The sequence below is a fragment of the Schistocerca piceifrons genome, chromosome 1 (assembly GCF_021461385.2).
Source record: "Schistocerca piceifrons isolate TAMUIC-IGC-003096 chromosome 1, iqSchPice1.1, whole genome shotgun sequence".
NCBI classification, from domain to species: Eukaryota; Metazoa; Arthropoda; class Insecta; order Orthoptera; family Acrididae; genus Schistocerca; species Schistocerca piceifrons.
Window position 1 is genome coordinate 347,231,141 of NC_060138.1, and position 22,659 is coordinate 347,253,799.

Sequence of the window (22,659 nt, forward strand, 5' to 3'; positions counted from 1 at the left end):
ACAACCTTGGTAGAAGAGTCTGACAGCTTTCCACATAGCTCAGTGACACACCATTGCTTTTAATTTTGTAATTTTTATACTGGTGTCGTTCGCGCGCTGCTGACGTCTGTGACTCTGTGTTGCGCCCTGACGTAGCAGCAACAACAACGACGTTATGTACAGTTGCACTGTTCGCAGAGTGGTCTGCTGCGGCCGCGGCGGTCTTCTTGCGGCGAGAGGAGCGCGCGGCGTGTGTGGCGGCAGAGCGGCGAGGTCGCGGCGAGGCGTGCGCAGTAAAACCGCCGGCGTGCGCGGCCAGGCCGCAGTCCTGCGCCAACCCGCGCCGCGAACACTGCCGCAGGCCCGCGACACACCACACGACACACCGCGCCACGTCACGCCGCATCGCGACGCAGCAGGACCACCGCAACAGGTACTCGCTTGCCGCCGACGCCGCTCCGTCTCAAGTGAGCCGGCTCGGCCGCGCACTCGCATCCTCTCGTCCTTCCCTAACTGCCCGTCGAGAACTGCCTACAATTTCGGAAACGTTTGTCGCCACCTGCTCAACTCGTTCCAAGCGGGCATTTGTTGACTCCCGATATCATTGCTGCCTCAAATAGCGTAGCTTGTGGGCTCGACTCCTGCTTCGGGCAAAGATGTTGTTTTTGTTGTGGTCTTCAGTCCTGAGACTGGTTTGATGCAGCCCTCCATGCTACTCTATCCTGTGCAAGCTTCTTTATCTCCCAGTACTTACTGCAACCTACATCCTTCTGAATCTGCTTAGTGTATTCATCTCTTGGTCTCCCTCTACGATTTTTACCCTCCACACTGCCCTCCAATGCTAAATTTGTGATCCCCTGATGCCTCAGAACATGTCCTAGCAAACGGTCCCGTCTTCTTGTCAAGTTGTGCCACAAACTCTTCTTCTCCCCAATTCTATTCAATACCTCCTCATTAGTTATGTGATCTACCCATCTAATCTTCACCATTCTTCTGTAGCACCACATTTCGAAAGCTTCTATTCTCTTCTTGTCTAAACTATTTATCGTCCACGTTCCACTTCCATGCATGTCTACACTCCATACAAATACTTTCAGAAAATACTTCCTGACACTTAAATCTATACTCGATGTTAACAAACTTCTCTTCCTCAGAAATGCTTTCCTTGCCATTGCCAGTCTACATTTTATATCCTCTCTACTTCGACCGTCATCAGTTATTTTGCTCCCCAAATAGCAAAACTCCTTTACTACTTTAAGTGTCTCATTTCCTAATCTAATTCCCTCAGCATCACCCGACTTAATTCGACTACATTCCATTATCCTCGTTTTGCTTGTTTTGAAATGTGCTGTTCTCTTCTGTGACAAAATGCAATATTAAATTTAGCCATTCTGATTATGCCTGTTAAAAATATTTACTGCGAATGCAGTTTTGACATTTTTGTCATTTTCAAGCATACTGAACCCCAACATTGCCGCCAAATAAAATTCGCTGGCATTAAAAGTAAAGTAACGGAAAGTTAAAACTGAGAACCTAACTAGTATTTACGTACGATGTTCAACCTCATTCTATGACGTAAAGAAGTGATATGTTGTAGTTTCCAGCAGTGTGTATGTATTTCGTTTTTCTGTATTGTATTTGCTTCCTTTTTCCCATACGGGCGAGGGTGGGCTTTTAGGGGAACAATACTCCACTCTTCAGACAAAATGTAACAAAACAGAATAAAGAACATAAAAAGATGAACTGTATACATAGGTTTTTAACATATATAGGGTGTCCCAGGAGGACGATCAATATTCGGGGATGTGACAGGAACGAACATTCGAAGCAAAAATATCTGGCAAACAACGGATCTAAATCGCATAACTTAAGAGCTATGAGCACTTCTTCAGCATCGATGTTGTGTAACGAATCTTTTCTAGTGAACAACTGATCTTAGCTCTTAAGGCATGCCTTAGGAACCCGTGTTTACTGAACTTATTTTTCTTCTTTTGGTCCATACTGCAACCTCTCACAATGTTTTCAATACAATAGATTTGCTTCACAGTAGCGAAGATGAAGTAGTGCTTACAGTTCTTCTGGTATGCACTTTGGATCCCATATTTACTAGAATATTACTGGATATTAACCATTCCTTTCGGGACGCACTGTACTTGGTGTTCCTTGGTAAATCTACTTTTCAAAGTCCTCGATCTTCCTATTCTTCCCAGTACTTCGGTGTTTGTTATTCTTGGCGTTTCCAAACAGTATGTGAACACGAGCCATGTGGCAAGCACAGAAACGCATTCCACTTACATAAAAACTTCATCCACAAGATATATAAAACTAATTACTCGTGTAGCCAAAACGAATTTCTCGTGTAGCCAACATATTTGTCGGACGGAAACAGCGATGAAATGAGACAAGTGCGTAAACATGCAGAATTCACGAGCTTGGAAGTACAGACATATTACCATATCCAGTTGGTATAATATGGGTTGTCACATGTGCATCCGCAATGGACACAGGTGATAAAAGCAGGTGTAGTAATGTAAAATGATTAACATGACAAAAACCACGAATGCAAATTAAAACTAGATGATACCAACATACGTAAATACAAGAACTGCACACCTAATCGAAACTTGTCGAGTCACGGTAAACAAAACCTTAAAGAAACAAGTGTAACAGTGTAAAAAAATCGTAAATGTAAATAATTTAAAGGTAGATAAAGTCCACGTATCTATAGCACGTCCACACAACCACACAAGGTGTGTCACATTACGCACGTAATGTGCTAATATGAAAATACCTAACAAGATTTAAAAGCAGGTACTATTTAGCAACACGTATAGCATGGCCAAGAATACTTGCCAGACCAAACCAGTTGAAATACTGTTAGAATATTTTCTCTTTGGCTGCAGAGACGTAGCACTGTATCTATGAAATGATAACACTATCCTCTTGTTTAAGGCCACCTCGGTGTTTACTTTTTTCTTCCTCTCTTGGAAACCTTGTATGTTTGAAGTTCTCGCTCCAAAACATTCTTTTATCATTACTACTTTTTTTCTTATGTTGTTTTTATCCCAAGCCTTTGCTGACTTCTTGAATTCTTATTGTTGTTGACTTTTTTCCCAGAGATATTTGAAGATTCTGAAGGCGACTTGCGGGAAAATGTACTTATGTCGCAACATAATCAGTATGTTTCAAATTTTATGTGCTCTGGCCTCCAACTGCATCTGAATGTAAATGCGAATTAGGTAGCACTGAGTTGTTAATTTCTGGCCATCCGTATACGGAAAAACTTGGTACTTGCGGCTTTTATAACTGCTCGTAACATTCCAGAAACGAAGTCTCGGTATTGTCCTCGTCCAGGTCAATTTAGGACGTGCCAAAATGTCAGGTATTCCTGTCATTTCCTCGCGTATTTTAGTATCCTAGGCTTTCAGAACACTTTCAAAATATCATGACACCGATTACTTACATCAAAAGAAAGAAAAAGTCAGCATAAACTTATTTTCCAAATTATTCGTTTATAACGCGTTAATGAAAAAAACGTTTTACGACGTTGTCGAGTCTGAAACTCATACCAGTGTTCAGTATGTCCCCACGAACGTACTCTCGCAATATCTGTGGGTGGATGGAAATCTGCTTGGTACTAGTTGAGGCAGAGCTCAGCAACGGTTTAGGATTACTTGGACTGGAATTGCAGATCACTGTTCGGTGCCCATGTTCTACCAGACATGTTCTCCGAAAAAAGTAGCAGTAACGGGTTTGTGCATGGTGGGGCCGATGCGGTATTCAGTCATACCTCAAGGATAGGTAGGGGAGCATCGCAATCTGCACTTTTCCTCGACCTAGTTCCTTCGGATTGTAGTCTGCGAGAGCCATTTAAAACAACTGGTTTCTGCAGCGGACTTTCTTAATGCAGGGGCCCTTCGCCAACGTTTGATAAAAGCCTTGACAAGCATTCGGAACCGTCAAAGGTGCTTAGAAGGGATTGGAAGTCCATGATCCAAAGAGTAAGTGAGTGTATATACGCTAAAGGAGAACATTTTGAACCCTTGTTATAAGTTTCCGAGTTGAGAGCAATGTGATATATGCATGGGGGCTTAATTAAATAAAATGCAAATATTTTTGGTAGCTGTATGTCCGATTACGCTGTGTCTCGTAAACGGTTGGCCCTGACTAGTTTTTGTCCGCAATCTGACTGCATGGAACAACAACAAAGAATGAAATGAAAATTTTCGTTAATACAATTAATTAATTAAGTCCCCAGCAACTATAAAACCTATGAAGCCAACAAAGCACAAGTGTAGCTGTTCTGTGTGTAGAAGTGTGATTCAACGTACACATCTGGCACGGTTCTTCTTCACTAAGACAAGAAATTTTAAATATCATTTATACTGAAGTAATTAAAAAATAGAAATACTATAATTGCGTAAGGAGAGCAGAATTACACTCTAATACAAGAACACAAGCCAGATGCTTTGTTGACTGAACCTGTAATGCTGCATTATTTAAGACATTGAGATAATAAAAAGAAAAAGGAAATTTTATTTTCTTTTACCTTAATATATTGACGAAAATCACTCTAATCATTACAATATATCTCCACACCGACTCTCTACTACCACATCTCAACAAGAACTCTCCACCACGACCTCTCGACAAGCACTCTTCACTACCACATCTCAGCAAGCACTGCCTACTACGAGTTCTCAACAAGCACTGACTACTACGAGTTCTCCCCAAGCACTGCCTGTGGAGGTGGCTAAATAATACTCTTTGGCGCAATCTCTGGCGCTGTGGCTCAGTGTAGCCACCTTTCATATGCCCCTCCTCCACGGGCCAGAATTTGATGGTATTTTTGCCAGCATTGGTGGTGAAAATACCGCCAAATTCGTCCACAAAAATACAGACAAAAATAAAAGATAGTATTAATACCTAAATATCACATAATTAGTTAAAATTTTGGCTTTGCACTGACCTTTCAATAACCTAATATATAAAATACAGTAAGCAATACAACTTCTTTTCATACATGTGACTTCACATAATAGTTCACACAATACACAAAAAATCAGTTTGTACTAATGTTCACATAACATGCTTTCCATGATTAAAAAAATAAATAAATAAACAAGTAATTGATAGTTCCAGCAGTAGCACCCAGGTGCAACCAGCAACAAGTGACATCATTTTAGTAAAAGCAGTTCCATCTGTGGCACCCAGTAATGTTGAACAGGTGCAGACAGCAAGAAGCAACATCAGTTCAGTAGAAGCAGTCCATCAGTGGCACCCAGCAATGTTGACAGGTGCAGACACCAACAAGTGACATTATTTCAGTATAAGCAGTTCCATCTGTGGCACCCAGCAATGTTGAAGAGGTACACACAGCAACAAGTCACATTTCTCAGCAGAAGCGGTTCCATTAGTGACATCCAGCATTGTTGAACAGGTGCAGAAACCAACAAGTGACATTATTTCAGTAGAAGCAGTTCATCAGTGGCACCCAGTAATGTTGACAGGTGCAGACACCAACAAGTGACATTATTTCAGTAGAAGCAGTCCATCAGTGGCACCCAGCAATGTTGAACAGGTGCAGACAGCAACAAGTGACATCACTCAGCAGAAACAGTTTCATTAGTGGCATCCAGCATTGTTGAACAGGTGCTGAAACCAACAAGTGACATTATTTCAGTACAAGCAGTCCATCAGTTGCACCTAGCAATGATGAGCAGGTCCAGAGAGCAGTCCATAATATTCACTATCACTGATCACACTGTTCATCAGAGTTTATAAGCAGAAATTAAACATGTCCTAGTGGCACCAATCATGTAGAAAAAGTACAAGTAACAGTCCATAATATTTACTATCACTGATCACACAGTTCATCAGCAGAAATTAAACATTTCTAAGTGGCACCCATTATGTTGAAAAAGTGCAGGTAACAGTCCATAATATCCACCATCACTAATCAGACAGTTCAGGCATGAACAATAGTTTGAATGCACATACAAATGCTTTTACAATGCTCTTACACTAAACATACAAATTCTAATAAACACACAAATGATATCAGATAATTGTCATATTAACTATTACAAATACTCAAATATCAGTAAACCTATAATATTTATGGATGTCAGTGCAAGCCACTACAAACAATAAAATAATATTTAGGAGATAGGTGGGTAGGATTAGGAAAGGAAAACACACAAAACACACTCAGTCATCTTTCATCCACATTAAGTACTACTGTGTAATTGAATAGTGTTAACTGTGTAAATGCAATTCTGTCAAAATTTGATGTTCATCTTGTGTATCAAGTAGTAGTGGCAGCAATGTATAACATTCAATAATAGTTAAGTCAATGTCATAGTCATCATGTCAAGACCAATGTTTGCCAAGCCAAATCAAATGTACTGTTGCTGAACAACTGTCAGTGAGCCAAGATATGCAAATACTTCCTCTCTCCAAAAAAAAAAAAAAAAAAAAGTACTGCTTATTGATTTAACAAGTGTGTGTAGACAATCTTCCTTCTACTTTAGTGTTCTAGTCTGCTATCTTCATCCTCCTTGTTCCATATAGACCAACAAAAAAAAATATGCTCCTCACTTACTTTACCTCTTATACACCAAAACTCCAATAATCATCAGCATCACATAATCTCAATACTTCAATAATACCTCTTATGTTGATACATATAAACCTTATCATTAATAGCATTTACCTTACCTCTTGTCCACCAAAACACCAATAATCATCAACTTCACATAATCTCAATAATACCTCTTCAATACGTCGATACATATAAACCTTATTACCAATATCATTTCACTTCCATAACAACTCTTTCCTCTAGTCAGTCTCCTCGAACAAGTACAGATAAAATCCTAATGCAAACCTCATCATCCCATACAATCCGAAGACACATTGTCAACACACAACCTCTGTGTAATCCATCTGACCCAAATCTTCTACTCATTATGAATTATAAACAAAAGAAATGCATACATGACCTCTAACAGACTTAGTTCGAATAACTCTCAGTAATTAAGTACGATTACGGAGTGTGAATGATCATAATATTTCACTGTGTGTACACCACTTCAAGAATCATGGCAGAAGCAAACATGTGGAGTATTTATTGTGTCAAGTGTCACTTCCTATTTCAATTGCTCACGAAAAATGCAGTGTAATAACTGTCAATGGTCTAAACCTAGTGTTGGTATATCACGTCGTTAACTTCCTTCCTATTAGCATAAATTTATACAGCTTCCATAAAACCTCCAGCTCATGTGACTTCTATGAAGTTTCTTGTACTAATGTTGTTCGTCGAATTATAGCAGTTCATTTTCTTATCTTAAAAATATAAGGCACTGAGCGTAAGCAAAACATGCAATAGCGAGTAAATATACCAGTAGAGAACAGAATGTCAACAAGTGGATGCAGCACAAATCCTACAACGAGGCTCTGCCAAGCGAACAATCTATAATTAATACCATAATGTGACCTAAACTCTATGTTCGTACACAGTATGTGAGCATTTCTATATACCAAATTAAAGAGTAGTTATGACAACAAAACAGAAATGTGTAAATATGCAATCCATAAGCAAGGCAGCAAATATGTTATCTAACATAATAAACAGGTCATTAGCATCATATCAGCATAAGCAAATAAATGTTCATATGTAATCTTAATAAGTAAACATGAAGGCGCAAGCAGATAAATCACAAAGTATAACTTACATACCTAACCACATCAGCACAATTAGTCAGTTTACAATTATAATTTAAATAAATAAGCACAGCAGACACATAATAAAAAAAATATGACATCAGTGAAGAAGCAGTGCAGCCAAGCGATGCATAATATATACAAATAACAACCATGTTCATTAATAAAACATTGACAAAAATCAGCAAATGTACGCAAGCACGTCGCTTCACAAATAAATTCATAGAACATGAAATTAGCACAAAGTATGAATCACGTAATCGCGAGCAGCAAATTACGTCTAAAGTACGTACCTAAGTGGAAATATGTTACCTGAAAAATAAACTCAATTAATAGTTACCTTTTTTAGTTTATTAGTTTCTTCTTGGAAATTACATTCTTTCTGAAAGTTTCTCGATAGCAAGTCCTCTTAACGTCGGAGACACACAGAATTTACCTGAAGTTCTTAAATATTTTATAGAACCGTATCCTGAAAAATACTGAATGTTAATAACATAATTCATCAAGTCACTATAGCTTTATACTGAATTTAGTCGGAGAAATTAAACTGTGTATTTGTTTACGGCTGTCAGTGCATTCGCACTGAGCGCTCGATCAGCTGTAGGCGCGTGACGTAGGAAGTAATTGTTTGCGGTCAACGACTGCCTTGTGCGGCGCGCAGACTTGACTGTTGCTTTGAGTATATGCCGCCGCCAAAACACAGGGTGGTATCCTTGTACTCTCTGCGTGTTTACATGTAGCTGTTAGTTTCTCTAAAGTATGTCATTCCACAAAAATTTTAACGTTAGATATATGATATATTCCCTTAGAGCGTCGTGATTTAAGAGTTTCTATTTCAACAGTGTTATCATGAATAATTTTGCGAATTCTATATGGACCGTTATAAAGCAGAAAAAATTTGCGACACAAGCCTTTTCCTTTGTGAGACAAACGATGAGACTTAATTAACACCTTCTGACCAACTGACAAAATTTTTAAACGACCAGGATGTTTAGTTGATTTCTCTCTTCTAGCAGCCGCAGATGCAATATTTTGTAGAGCCAGGTTCACGACTTCAGAATGCCGCAGTTTCCGTGAAGGCGGAAAAGGAACGATTTCAGATATGCGATTTGTCGGCGCTTTGTTTTTTGATATCAGTATCGGCGGTAAAGAAGTTGAATCATTAGGGAGTTCATTCAGAATGTTTTGAAAAATATGAAGATACTGATCCCAAGTTCTGTGATTCTGATGACAATAAAGACGACACAATTTATTGACTTCCTTCATCCATCTCTCTGAAGCGTTAGATTGAGGATGAAAAAGTGAAATGGAAATTGGTTTAATCTTACGACGCCGTAGAGTACGAAGCCAAATTTTAGAACGAAACTGTGATCCATTATCTGATATAACCTTATCAACATGACCAACTTCTTTAAGAAAATGTTTGATAAAAGCGTTAGATACTGAACAAGCTGTTGCTTTGCGTAAAGGTGTAAAACACACATATTTTGATGTCAACTCCACTGCTACGAAAATGTACGCAAAACCATTAGTAGAACGAACCACTGGACCGAACAAATCGACTGCAGCCATCTCCTTTAATTTCGCTGGAATGATAGGAAACAACGGTGCTCTGTGATAAATTGTTGGCGGCTTAGCCTTTTGACATAATTTGCATTTGGCCAGAACAGATCGAATACGTTTTTCCATATTACTGAAGTAGCAATTTTCCCGTAATTTATGAAAGCATTGTCTGGGACCAAAGTGCGCATAACTGAAATGCGTATACCAAATCAGCTCATTAACCCACTCATCAGGAATACAAACTAACCAAACAGAGTTGTCGACCGATTTTCGTTTAAAAAGAATGTCATTGCGAACTAAATAATGCTGTCTAATCGCTACGCTTTCCTTTCTCCTCCACTTCTCCTTAATGTCCTTCCAGATTGGATCCTTATTTTGCTCCTTAGCGATGTCCTGGAGCGAAGACGAAATAAAGTTCTCAAACGCAACACCTTGAATATACATCAAACAATAATTGTTTTCTATGCAATCCTCTTCAGCACTTTCTTTCAAACCCATAGGTGCACGTGATAAAGCATCAGCAACAATATTTGAAGAACCCTGTATGTAAACAATACTAAAGTCAAATTCCTGTAGGTACAACGCCCATCGTGACAATCTGCCATGAGTTAATTTTGTCGACATAAGAAATTCCAGAGCTCGATGATCGGTGTAAACCTTAGCATGTCTGCCAAACAAAAATGTGCGAAATTTTGTAAAAGCCCAAACAACCGCCAAAGCTCAAGTTCCGTTATCGAATAATTCTTTTCTGATTTAGAGAGAACACGACTTCCAAATGCAATAGTTTTCTGGACTACAACGCCGTCTTCTTCTATCTCTTGAAATAAGTGTGCCCCTAGGCCCTTGTATGATGAGTCCGTCGCCAAACAAAAATCTTTAGATAAATCCGGATGTGAAAGAAGTGGAGCAGCAACTAAAGCATCACGGAGTTGTTCAAATTCTGACTGAGCTTCCTCATCCCAACACCAATTAGATTTCTTTCCAGATAGTTCACATAAACGAGGTGTGGCCAAATCGTCCAATCTAACAAAGCGTCTAAGAAAATAACAGACACCTAGGAAACTACGAACATCACGTTTTGTGGTAGGAACAGCATAGTTACGAATAGCGTCTAATTTCTCTGGATCAGGAAGAATACCTTCTGTAGAAATAATGTGACCGAGAAATTTCACCTGTGAACGACCAAATTCAGATTTTTCCAAGTTCACAGTAATGCCAACTCTTGCAAAGATACGTAATAATGAATCCAAAATTTTGTTGTGTTCACTCCAAGAACGTTTAGCAATAAGAATATCGTCAACATATGAAGTAATATTGTCACGAAGATAAACAGGTAAGATTTCGTTTAAACTACGAATGAATGCTGCTGAAGATACAGTAAGTCCAAATGGTAATTTCCGAAATCACTTTTGGGTAAAATAGTCATATCCGGTTAATGTTTACTTACTCTCTAGATAGATTGATAGTCGAAGAGTTGTTTTGACAGATGCAAAGAATAGTAAAAGAGTAGGCAGCGGTGCAGAAAACTAAAAGGGAAATAGCACCACTACAGCTCGGGGCCCTATGCATGCTACGGCACATATTCACTTAGAGTAGTGAATCCCCTGAGGACCTTAATAGTCGCACATAATTTCAATTTTGTGACTTAGTGGCAAATTTGGTGGAAGTGCGTACATAAATTGATCTAACCATGAACATGGATGTATGTCATTCTTAGAATTGCGGAAGATCTTAAATTTCCGAACAGTCAAAAAGTGTTTATAGTCAAAGTTTTCTCCTCGTGGCGACAAAGACCTACCGCGTCTGTCCCAGTCCCAAAGTCGATTATTGTCAAGTTCACGCGCCTGGCGCTCTCTTGTTGCATCCCGTAAATGAAACAAATTATTTTCTTCAAACCCCTCTTCTATCTGTGATTCCAAATTTCTTTTGCTGTCTTTTCCTACAATTTCGCCTTCGATCTGTTTGACTTGCTTTCGTAATGCCTCAACTTCCCTTTTAACGCGTTCATTAAATTTTCCCTGATTTTCAACATGCTTATTTATGTTCTGGTACTCTTCGGTTTCTGCAAATGGCAATGGTGCTGTATCATCTGAATCTCTGTCCCCATTTAAACTAAGATTTGTCAATTTGTCTGAAATGTCCTCAACTCTTTCCGATAAATCACCTATTTGTTCTTTCTGTTTATTTACGTCTTCCGTAAGTGTCGCGACTCGGGTTTCAGTATTGACACATTTGGTAGTTAACTGTTCATATTGTTGTGTTAGGTTATTTATTCTGTCATTTGGTACGGATTCCTCGATTCTCTCAAATATTTCTTCCTTATCGTGTGCGTGTTGTAAATTTAACTCTGAAAATTTCTGTACTATCACACGATCTCTTTCCTCCTGTTCTCTAGCCTGTTCCTTTTGTCTGATTTCTACTGCAATTAATCTATTATTGTAAGCATTCAAAATTGGTTGTACTTCTTCTCTGATTTCTTTCTTTAATTCATCTTTCATATTTTTGAAACATGCCCCTATTCGTGAGTCTAGCCGTGTTTCCATTATTCCCATATCAGTTTTTAATTCAGATCCCAAAGTTCCCATCTCGGTTTTAATTGTTCCTATTTGTGATCCCAGTGAGTCTAACCGTGTTTCCATTGTTCCCCTATCTGTTTTTAATTCAGATCGAAACTGCTCCATTATTCCCATTTGTAAGTCTAACCGTGTTGCCACTGTTTTTAATTCAGATCCCAAATTAAATATTACACCCATCAACTGCTCCATATTAAATTGTTCAAAATTCTTTTCGCCCCTAACATTTCCCGCAAAACTAACTTCCTTCTGCATAGCCATAAAGCTATCTGCGTTCGATACTATTCCAGAATCTTCTGTCGTTAATCTCGGATTCTGTGAATTTTCTGATTGAGAAAAATTTTGAAATGGTTCCGGACTATTTTCCCGACTTATTAAATTGTTTTCCACTTCATTATTCATCACACTGTTCTCCTGTGTTGGCGAGTTCGCCATGTTAACAATTTCGTCATTCTCAGTATTCATCATTTTTGCCTTTTTCATTGATCGCGTAATCATTTACAAAATATACAAAACTCGTCACTATATGAAAATTGCACACAATGACACTTTATCTCCAACAATACCATTTACACGAAATGTTTCCCTCAAACACGATTAATCGAACAATTGAAATAATTGCCCTAAATTGTCAAACCCATAGATAAGACAATAAAAATTAAATTTTGAAAAATACCATTAGAAGAATGCGAATTACCAAATCTACATATGCAATATAGACTACAATTACTAAACTACAAATTACTACAACAATACTACCGTCTACTATTTTTACAATCAGAAGAATTCCAAGGGACGATCCGAAGCAGCGGTCGCCACGTGCATGGGGGCTTAATTAAATAAAATGTAAATATTTTTGGTAGCTGTATGTCCGATTACGCTGTGTCTCGTAAACGGTTGGCCCTGACTAGTTTTTGTCCGCAATCTGACTGCATGGAACAACAACAAAGAATGAAATGAAAATTTTCGTTAATACAATTAATTAATTAAGTCCCCAGCAACTATAAAACCTACGAAGCCAACAAAGCACAAGTGTAGCTGTTCTGTGTGTGGAAATGTGATTCAACGTACACATCTGGCACGGTTCTTCTTCACTAAGACAAGAAATTTTAAATATCATTTATACTGAAGTAATTAAAAAATAGAAATACTATAATTGCGTAAGGAGAGCAGAATTACACTCTAATACAAGAACACAAGCCAGATGCTTTGTTGACTGAACCTGTAATGCTGCATTATTTAAGACATTGAGATAATAAAAAGAAAAGGAAAATTTTTTTTTTCTTTTACCTTCATATATTGACGAAAATCACTCTAATCATTACAATATATCTCCACACCGACTCTCTACTACCACATCTCAACAAGAACTCCCCACCACGACCTCTCGACAAGCACTCTTCACTACCACATATCAGCAAGCACTGCCTACTACGAGTTCTCAACAAGCATTGACTACTACGAGTTCTCCCCAAGCACTGCCTGTGGAGGCGGCTGAATAATACTCTTTGGCGCAATCTCTGGCGCTGTGGCTCAGTGTAGCCACCTTTCATACATTGTTTCATTAACAGCTCAAAACCGAAACATTTTCGAGCTGTGTTTCTACGGGTTTTTTCCCTTATTTTAGTCTGAGAAATCCACCTCCAAATTTCGAAGAGGTTATTTACACTGAGGCGACAAAGGTCATGGAATAGCAGTGTATATACAGATGGGGGTAGTGTCGCGGACATGGATATAAAAGGCCAGTGCATTGGCTGAGCAGTCATTTGTACTCAGGCGATTCACGAGAAAAGATTTCCAGCGTTATTATGGCCGCAAGGCGGGGATTAACAGCTTCGAACTCAGAATAGTAATTCGAGCTAGGCGCGGGGATATCCCGTTGCGGACATCACTATGGAATTCAGTGTTCCGAGATCCACAGAATCAACAGTGTGCCGAGAAGACCCAATTCAAGGCATTACCTCTCACCACGGGCAACTTAGTCGGTGACAGCCTCCACTTGAAAGACTGAGAGCAGCGGCATTTGGGTAGCGTTGTCATGGTTAGTAGACAAGCAAGACTGCGCGAATTAATTGCAGAAATCAATGTGTGACGTACGAGGAACGTATCCGGTAGACAGTGCGGCGAAATTGGGCGTTAATGGGCTATGGAAGCAAACGACCGACGGTAGTGGCTTTGGTAACAGCACGACATCACCTGCAGTGCCTCTCTTGGGCTCGTGAGCATATCGGCTGGACCCTAGACGACTGGACTGCCATGGACTGGTCGCAAGAGTCCCGGTTTCAGTTGTTAAGAACTGATAGTAGGATAGAGTGTAATGCAGACCCCACGAAGCCATGGAACCATGTTGTTAATAATGCACTTTGCAAGATGGTTGTGGCTCTATAATGGGGTGTACTGTGTTTACATGGAATGGACTGGAGCCTCTGGTCCAGCTGAACCGATCATTGACTGGAAATGGTTATGTTTGGCTACTTGGAGACTATTTGTAGCCATTCATGGGTGACAATGCGTTATGTCACCGTTCCTCGATTGTTCGCAATTATACACAACTGCAACCAGTCACTTTTTTCATTAATAATGCTTTATTACATTAACCGGTTTTCGAACCCTTTCAGGTTCATCTTCAGATGATTTCGGGAGAATCCGGGAAGTTACATCATTACTGGTAGTAGCACAATGCTGGGTGCTGGTTCTATGGCAGAAAGATGAGTCACACTTTAATGTATCGCCATGACTGTAGATTATCTGTCGATATGGATGTGAATTTAGTTTTTACTTACTGCGACAGTATAGGCGGCTTTTTTTCGTATCTGTCTGCAGACAGAATTCTTTACAGACGAATGGAAAAACTAGTAGAAGCCAACCTCGGGGAAGATCAGTTTGGATTCCGTAGAAACACTGGAGCATGTGAGGCAATACTGACCTTACGACTTATCTTAGAAGAAAGATTAAGGAAAGGCAAACCTACGTTTCTAGCATTTGTAGACTTAGAGAAAGCTTTTGACAACGTTGACTGGAATACTCTCTTTCAAATTCTAAAGGTAGCAGGGGTAAAATACAGGGAGCGAAAGGCTATTTACAATTTGTACAGAAACCAGATGGCAGTTATTAGAGTCGAGGGACATGAAAGGGAAGCAGTGGTTGGGAAGGGAGTAAGACAGGGTTGTAGCCTCTCCCCGATGTTGTTCAATCTGTATATTGAGCAAGCAGTAAAGGAAACAAAAGAAAAATTCGGAGTAGGCATTAAAATTCATGGAGAAGAAATAAAAACTTTGAGGTTCGCCGATGACATTGTACTCGTAATTCTGTCAGAGACAGCAAAGGACTTGGAAGAGCAGTTGAATGGAATGGACAGTGTCTTGAAAGGAGGATATAAGATGAACATCAACAAAAACAAAACAAGGATAATGGAATGTAGTCGAATTAAACCGGGTGATGCTGAGGGAATTAGATTAGGAAATGAGGCACTTAAAGTAGTAAAGGAGTTTTGCTATTTGGGGAGCAAAATAACTGATGATGGTCGAAGTAGAGAGGATATAAAATGTAGGCTGGCAATGGCAAGGAAAGCGTTTCTGAAGAAGAGAAATTTGTTAACATCCAGTATCGATTTAAGTGTCAGGAAGTCATTTCTGAAAGTATTTGTATGGAGTGTAACCATGTATGGAAGTGAAACATGGACGATAAATAGTTTGGACAAGAAGAGAATAGAAGCTTTCGAAATGTGGTGCTACAGAAGAATGCTGAAGATTAGATGGGTAGATCACATAACTAATGAGGAAGTATTGAATAGGATTGGGGAGAAGAGACGTTTGTGGCACAACTTGACCAGAAGAAGGGATCGGTTGGTAGGACATGTTCTGAGGCATCAAGGGATCACCAATTTGGTATTGGAGGGCAGCGTGGAGGGTCAAAATCGTAGAGGGAGACCAAGAGATGAATACACTAAGCAGATTCAGAAGGATGTAGGCTGCAGTAGGTACTGGGAGATGAAAAAGCTTGCACAGGATAGAGTAGCATGGAGAGCTGCATCAAACCAGTCTCAGGACTGAAGACCACAACAACAACAACATCGACAGATAATCTACAGTCATGGCGATACATTAAAGTGTGACCCATCTTTCTGCCATAGAACCAGCACCCAGCATTATGCTACTACCAGTAATGATGTAACTTCCCGGATTCTCCCGAAATCATCTGAAGATGAACCTGAAAGGGTTCGAAAACCGGTTAATGTAATAAAGCACTATTAATGAAAAAAGTGACTGGTTGCAGTTGTGTATAATTTATTTACATTAATATACAGTCACGGTTCTAAAATATCCGTAATGGATAAGCATAATCTGTTCGCAATTAGCTTGAAGAACTTCGTGAACAATTCGGCAGTCCACCCAGATCGCCGGAGATGAATCCCATCACACATTAACGGACACAATCGAGAGGTCAGTTCGCGCACAAAATCCTGCACAGGTAACACTGTCGTAATTATGGACGGTTATAGAGGCAGCATGACCTAATATTTGTGAAGGGGGCATCCAACGACTTTTAGAGTCCATGCAACATCGACTTGCTACATTAATCCGGGAGTTCCGACACGACACTGTGGGGTGTCCCATGATTTTTGTCACCTCAGTTTATGAGCCATCTTTCATAACCTGTAAGTTGTTACGACTTTTACCTCTTAATAGCGGTGTTTACCTTTCCATTATTTCTGTATTCCTTGTGCACCACAGAGCGAGGTGGCGCAGTGGTTAGCACACTGGACTCGGATTCTGGAGGACGACAGTTCAATCCCACGTCCGGCTGTCCTGATTTTGGTTTTCCGTGATTTCCCTAAATCACTCCAAGCAAATGCCGGGATGGTTCCTTTGAAAGGGCACGGCCGACTTCCTTCGCCGTCCTTCCCTAATCCAATGAGACCGATGACCTAGCTGTTTGGTCTCTTCCCCCAAAACAACCCAATCCAACCCCTTGTGCACCGGACTGTTTAAGTCTATAGAGTGCAACAGATGAGCGATGTAACTCTTGATAGACTTGCAGGGGACAAATAAAGTAATTCAGGATGTTAAGAGTATCAGCAGTCTGGTAACACTTCAGTCATGGAGAAACGTTATTTCTTTAGAGATCCACACGTGTTATATAATTAAAACAGAGATGCTTTATGTCACAACACATTAATTTAAATAAAACACCAATTAAAATAACTAACGCGTTACAAAATAGTGAAAATAATCGACTTGTGTCCTTAATACTACCAAATTTTGTCACGGAAAGTGTGCTTTAAAAAAATTGCGTTATGTTCTGTAAATAGAGCAAAGCTTCCTCTCTGTCCTGTGCTGAGAATCATCGACTTACTAGCTCAAGGCTACGCTACCCATTATTCTGTCACTGGCTATTTTCCGCATTCTGTATCATGTATTATTATTTACATTTCGACTGTTCCACGTTTTGGACTCTTCATCAATCTTCTATACGCAATTTCTTTTCCACGATTTTCATGTGAAAACAAAGTGTTGCGAAATAACTCTGTGATTGGTACTCTAAACAGCTGATAAAAACTGTTTTCCAAAGCCCAGTTTTAAGGCATTTCGTGACTTCTGTGACCCCATGCGTAGTATATCAAATTTCTTATCTCAGGATTTCCTACAGTGCTCTGCAGAGCAGTAAATGTTGACATGTTAACTGATTCTTTTCCGTCTCTGCTTGGAACATCAAGTTCATAATTATAAATGAAAACCATAAAACGTTGTGGATGTTGTATAGTACTCTAGATGATTTATACTTTATATTGATGTATGTTGACATGTGCCAAAAGTATGTGCAAATGTTTTCCATTTTGTCTCGATGATGTACCGGTTTTATTCTATAATCCTGTACGCAATTTCGTATACTTTGTATTTGTATGATTTCGTTCTGTGTTTGATGTTCTGAAACGCCTCATTTCTGTTTTCTGTAACAATCTTTCACTTACATCCAGTAAAGAAAAGTAACCAATGTTCTGTACAGTTTCACAACGTACCACGTGTTACTTTATTTTTATAAATGTCAGTGAATTGACGATTACTATTATTTACCTGCTCATCAAGTACTTGCAGTCGCGTAATAAAATTGTTTTCAGGTTTCGATGTACACCATTTTCAAGCTACCTGCGAGATTTAATTGTTCCGCAGCTAATCAGTGTTGTTCATTATGTTGCCTGTCTGTGCTGTGAGTCATGCGATATGCACGTTTAACATGACACTTAAAATAATAGTTAAACAGTTTCCTAAAGCGAAATGAAAGGACAATTCCTCCCGCTACACTCTTTAATAAAACCGGGGTTTACATCTCTGAAAGCATTTGTAACTACGCGATTTTCAACAAAATATTTTATGGAACAATAATTACTCTCCTGAGATGGATATGTTTCGGTGTTTGCCGTTAATCCAGTTAAATCTTCAAATGGTTCACATGGCTCTGAGCACTATGGGACGTAACATCTGACGTCATCAGTCCCCTAGAACTTAGAACTACTTAAACCTAACTAACCTAAGGACATCACACAAATCCATGCCCGAGGCAGGATTCGAACCTGCGACCATAGCGGTCGCGCGGTTCCAGACTGAAGCACCTAGAACCGCTCGGCCACACCGGCCGGCAGTTAAATCTTCGTTTCATTTTCAATGGTCTCTTCTTCCCGTACAATAAGGACATTTCTGAGGAACTGAAGAGTTTTCCCTTTCTGTTTGTTTATTTTACATATCAGTTTACAACTACCGCATTCTGGTTAATTAAATAACACGTCTGTCGTATTGTCGAGATTATGAATGTTCCTGTTGCTTCCACGTTTTCGTGAGGGGTGATTCCTTTGTGTCAGAAACCATTACCTAATAGTCTATAGATAAAGCTGGATACTTATTGTTTTTATAGTTTATTGCTATCTTCTGAGATTATTTTACTCTTACAAGGTAATTTTTATGAAAACAATGTTTGGTTCCTGGTTGATGCCAAGTATAGTATTTGTTTTATTGTTTATCAACGCCGTCCACATATATTAAATAGTTCTTCAGTGTACTGTTGACGGAGGGAATTTTTTCTGCACTCGAAACACCATACCTCCCTCGATAGTTCTTGACGGAAAGGGGCTGATCCGTATTGCAGAGATCAGAGAATGAACGCGAAGCTGTGAAGGTTGACAGTAGCCGCCCACGTGGGGAACGTCTCTCGCGTGCGACGAAACGAAGGTGCGCCGTTCAGACACCGCGTATAGCCTACCAAATTCCTCGCTGCTGTGTTTGCGTTTAGCGCGTGCTCGCAATTTGTACTAGCGTGCGTAGGACGGGACTAACAACAGCTGCACACACAGAAAGTAGACCAGTACCAACATGGTGTACGCAGTTTCGGCTGCTTTGCTTTCCGTCGGGATTTTAAATCCCCCACAGCTATATTCTTTTTCCACTTATTATTTGTTTTAGTGTACATGCAGTATTTAAACTGACGTCCTTGACACGGATAAACAATTTGGATCGAACAAAAGTAACGAGACTGTATTCCTACGAGTTGAATCAGGTGACGAGAGCAGTATTCGTTTTGCTCTAGCATTAGCACTTAATATACTTGCAACGACACGCATAATCAGCTTACTTTTTGCGCTTCATCATTGAGCATATCTCTAACGAAACCATGCCATTTTCGTAACCTCTAATACTTTGTCTTTTGTGTATTGCTTGACGCCATTACTCCAGCCAATATACTGTGTTCTACCTCTTCCTTTAACCTCTTTTTCTTTATTTCTGTAAGCATCACTGTTAGTCTGTTTATTCGTGTCCAATCCTCGCGTCCATCTACATTTATTCAGTCATTCTCAGTCTTCGAGCGGTTTGTTCATTTGGTCTTTAGCATTCTTCGATCACTGCTAATAATGCTGAAAACGAAAGTTTTTGCTGACACAGTGTTCCGGAAATTAGTGAGATGATTATTGTTTATGTTTTTGTTTATTCAGCAACAATGTACACTCCTGGAAATTGAAATAAGAACACCGTGAATTCATTGTCCCAGGAAGGGGAAACTTTATTGACACATTCCTGGGGTCAGATACATCACATGATCACACTGACAGAACCACAGGCACATAGACACAGGCAACAGAGCATGCACAATGTCGGCACTAGTACAGTGTATATCCACCTTTCGCAGCAATGCAGGCTGCTATTCTCCCATGGAGACGATCGTAGAGATGCTGGATGTAGTCCTGTGGAACGGCTTGCCATGCCATTTCCACCTGGCGCCTCAGTTGGACCAGCGTTCGTGCTGGACGTGCAGACCGCGTGAGACGACGCTTCATCCAGTCCCAAACATGCTCAATGGGGGACAGATCCGGAGATCTTGCTGGCCAGGGTAGTTGACTTACACCTTCTAGAGCACGTTGGGTGGCACGGGATACATGCGGACGTGCATTGTCCTGTTGGAACAGCAAGTTCCCTTGCCGGTCCAGGAATGGTAGAACGATGGGTTCGATGACGGTTTGGATGTACCGTGCACTATTCAGTGTCCCCTCGACGATCACCAGTGGTGTACGGCCAGTGTAGGAGATCGCTCCCCACACCATGATGCCGGGTGTTGGCCCTGTGTACCTCGGTCGTATGCAGTCCTGATTGTGGCGCTCACCTGCATGGCGCCAAACACGCATACGACCATCATTGGCACCAAGGCAGAAGCGACTCTCATCGCTGAAGACGACACGTCTCCATTCGTCCCTCCATTCACGCCTGTCGCGACACCACTGGAGGCGGGCTGCACGATGTTGGGGCGTGAGCGGAAGACGGCCTAACGGTGTGCGGGACCGTAGCCCAGCTTCATGGAGACGGTTGCGAATGGTCCTCGCCGATACCCCAGGAGCAACAGTGTCCCTAATTTGCTGGGAAGTGGCGATGCGGTCCCCTACGGCACTGCGTAGGATCCTACGGTCTTGGCGTGCATCCGTGCGTCGCTGCGGTCCGGTCCCAGGTCGACGGGCACGTGCACCTTCCGCCGACCACTGGCGACAACATCGATGTACTGTGGAGACCTCACGCCCCACGTGTTGAGCAATTCGGCGGTACGTCCACCCGGCCTCCCGCATGCCCACTATACGCCCTCGCTCAAAGTCCGTCAACTGCACATACGGTTCACGTCCACGCTGTCGCGGCATGCTACCAGTGTTAAAGACTGCGATGGAGCTCCGTATGCCACGGCAAACTGGCTGACACTGACGGCGGCGGTGCACAAATGCTGCGCAGCTAGCGCCATTCGACGGCCGACACCGCGGTTCCTGGTGTGTCCGCTGTGCCGTGCGTGTGATCATTGCTTGTACAGCCCTCTCGCAGTGTCCGGAGCAAGTATGGTGGGTCTGACACACCGGTGTCAATGTGTTCTTTTTTCCATTTCCAGGAGTGTATATCTCAAAAGTACCAGTCGTAGTAATAAAGAAATATCAGAGTTCATTATAGTTAGTTATGGGCCGACTAATGACTCAGCCAAGTATGGGCAAAGTATCTGCTGTGGTCATGTAAACTGAACCGTCTGGAAGATAAAGGTAAATCATGGTAAACTTAAATCAGCATGACAAGCGGACATTTGATACTACTGAATGCTAATTCAGTGTCGAAATCACTGCAGCACCTCCCTCAATGACACGACAGAGTATTATATCGCATGAGCACTATTTATGCTTTAAAAAAAATGGCTCTGAGCACTATGGGACTCAACTGCTGAGGTCATTAGTCCCCTAGAACTTAGAACTACTTAAACCTAACTAACCTAAGGACATCACAAACATCCATGCCCGAGGCAGGATTCGAACCTGCGACCGTAGCGGTCTTGCGGTTCCAGACTGCAGCGCCTTTAACCGCACGGCCACTTCGGCCGGCATTTATGCTTTAGCCATGCGATGTTGCTAGAATACTCTTGACCCGTCGTACTACAGAACAATTCATATTAACAAATACGTATATTTTTCTATTTAATTTATAATAAATAACAAAATATTGTAAAGAGAAAACAATTACAGGCAAACTATTCGTTCGAACCAAGAAGCCTCAGATCTGTCATGGAAGGTAACACGTGTCTTCCTCAATTTACATTTACATATTGCTTTTGCATATCCCCGAAAACCTGATCAAATATTTCAGTTACAGGCATACAATAAATGAAATCAGAGGTAGTACTTGAACAGAATTAATACGTCAGATGAAGACATCCAAATTGTAAAAAAATAAGACAAAAATTGGACTGATGCAGACTTTTTACTGTAAAGTCCAAGTAAATCTCTTCGCGAATCAAAATGACGGAGGAACATGGGATCGGCACACCATTCTCCCAGACATTGTCAGCTTTCCCGACTTTGGAGCCGCTACTTCTCATCCAATCATTCTTTCAATTGGACTCAAAAGGCTAAGTGGACCTCGTCCCAGTCCTCTCGTCAAGGAAAAAATCTCTGACAGTACCGGGAATTGAGTCTGGATCCTCCATATGACAGAATTGCTAATCTCTCAGTTGCGAAAGGAGACCACAAATATTCAACTTGCTCTCCTAATGTCACAGCTGGAAATTATCTAAGGAGCTACCAAGCACCAGTAAGATCACAGCTTCTCGAAAGGACTGTGGTGTACAGGGCCAAAGTTATTCGGTTGAAATATGGAGGTCCGGATCAACCTCTATAAGAACAGGACATGTGGCACTATAATATCACTCACGCAACGTGTTGATTTCAAATGTTCTTAGGTCCACGGCCGTGTAGTTTGGACTTACGTTGGTGCCTCACGCTGTGCTATCAGTAGTTCTGGCTCTGATGACGTCTTAG

General features: G+C 40.7%; 1 protein-coding gene across 1 annotated transcript in view; it reads left to right on the forward strand.

Moving 5' to 3' along the window:
• The first annotated feature begins 315 nt into the window (after window positions 1-315).
• Window positions 316-22,659, forward strand: part of LOC124789489 (hexokinase-1-like) — a 286,562-nt gene continuing 264,218 nt past the window's right edge. The window contains exon 1 of the mRNA XM_047256873.1: window positions 316-412. The gene's annotated coding sequence lies outside the window, so the exon portion shown is untranslated. The remainder of the gene's footprint in view (window positions 413-22,659) is intronic.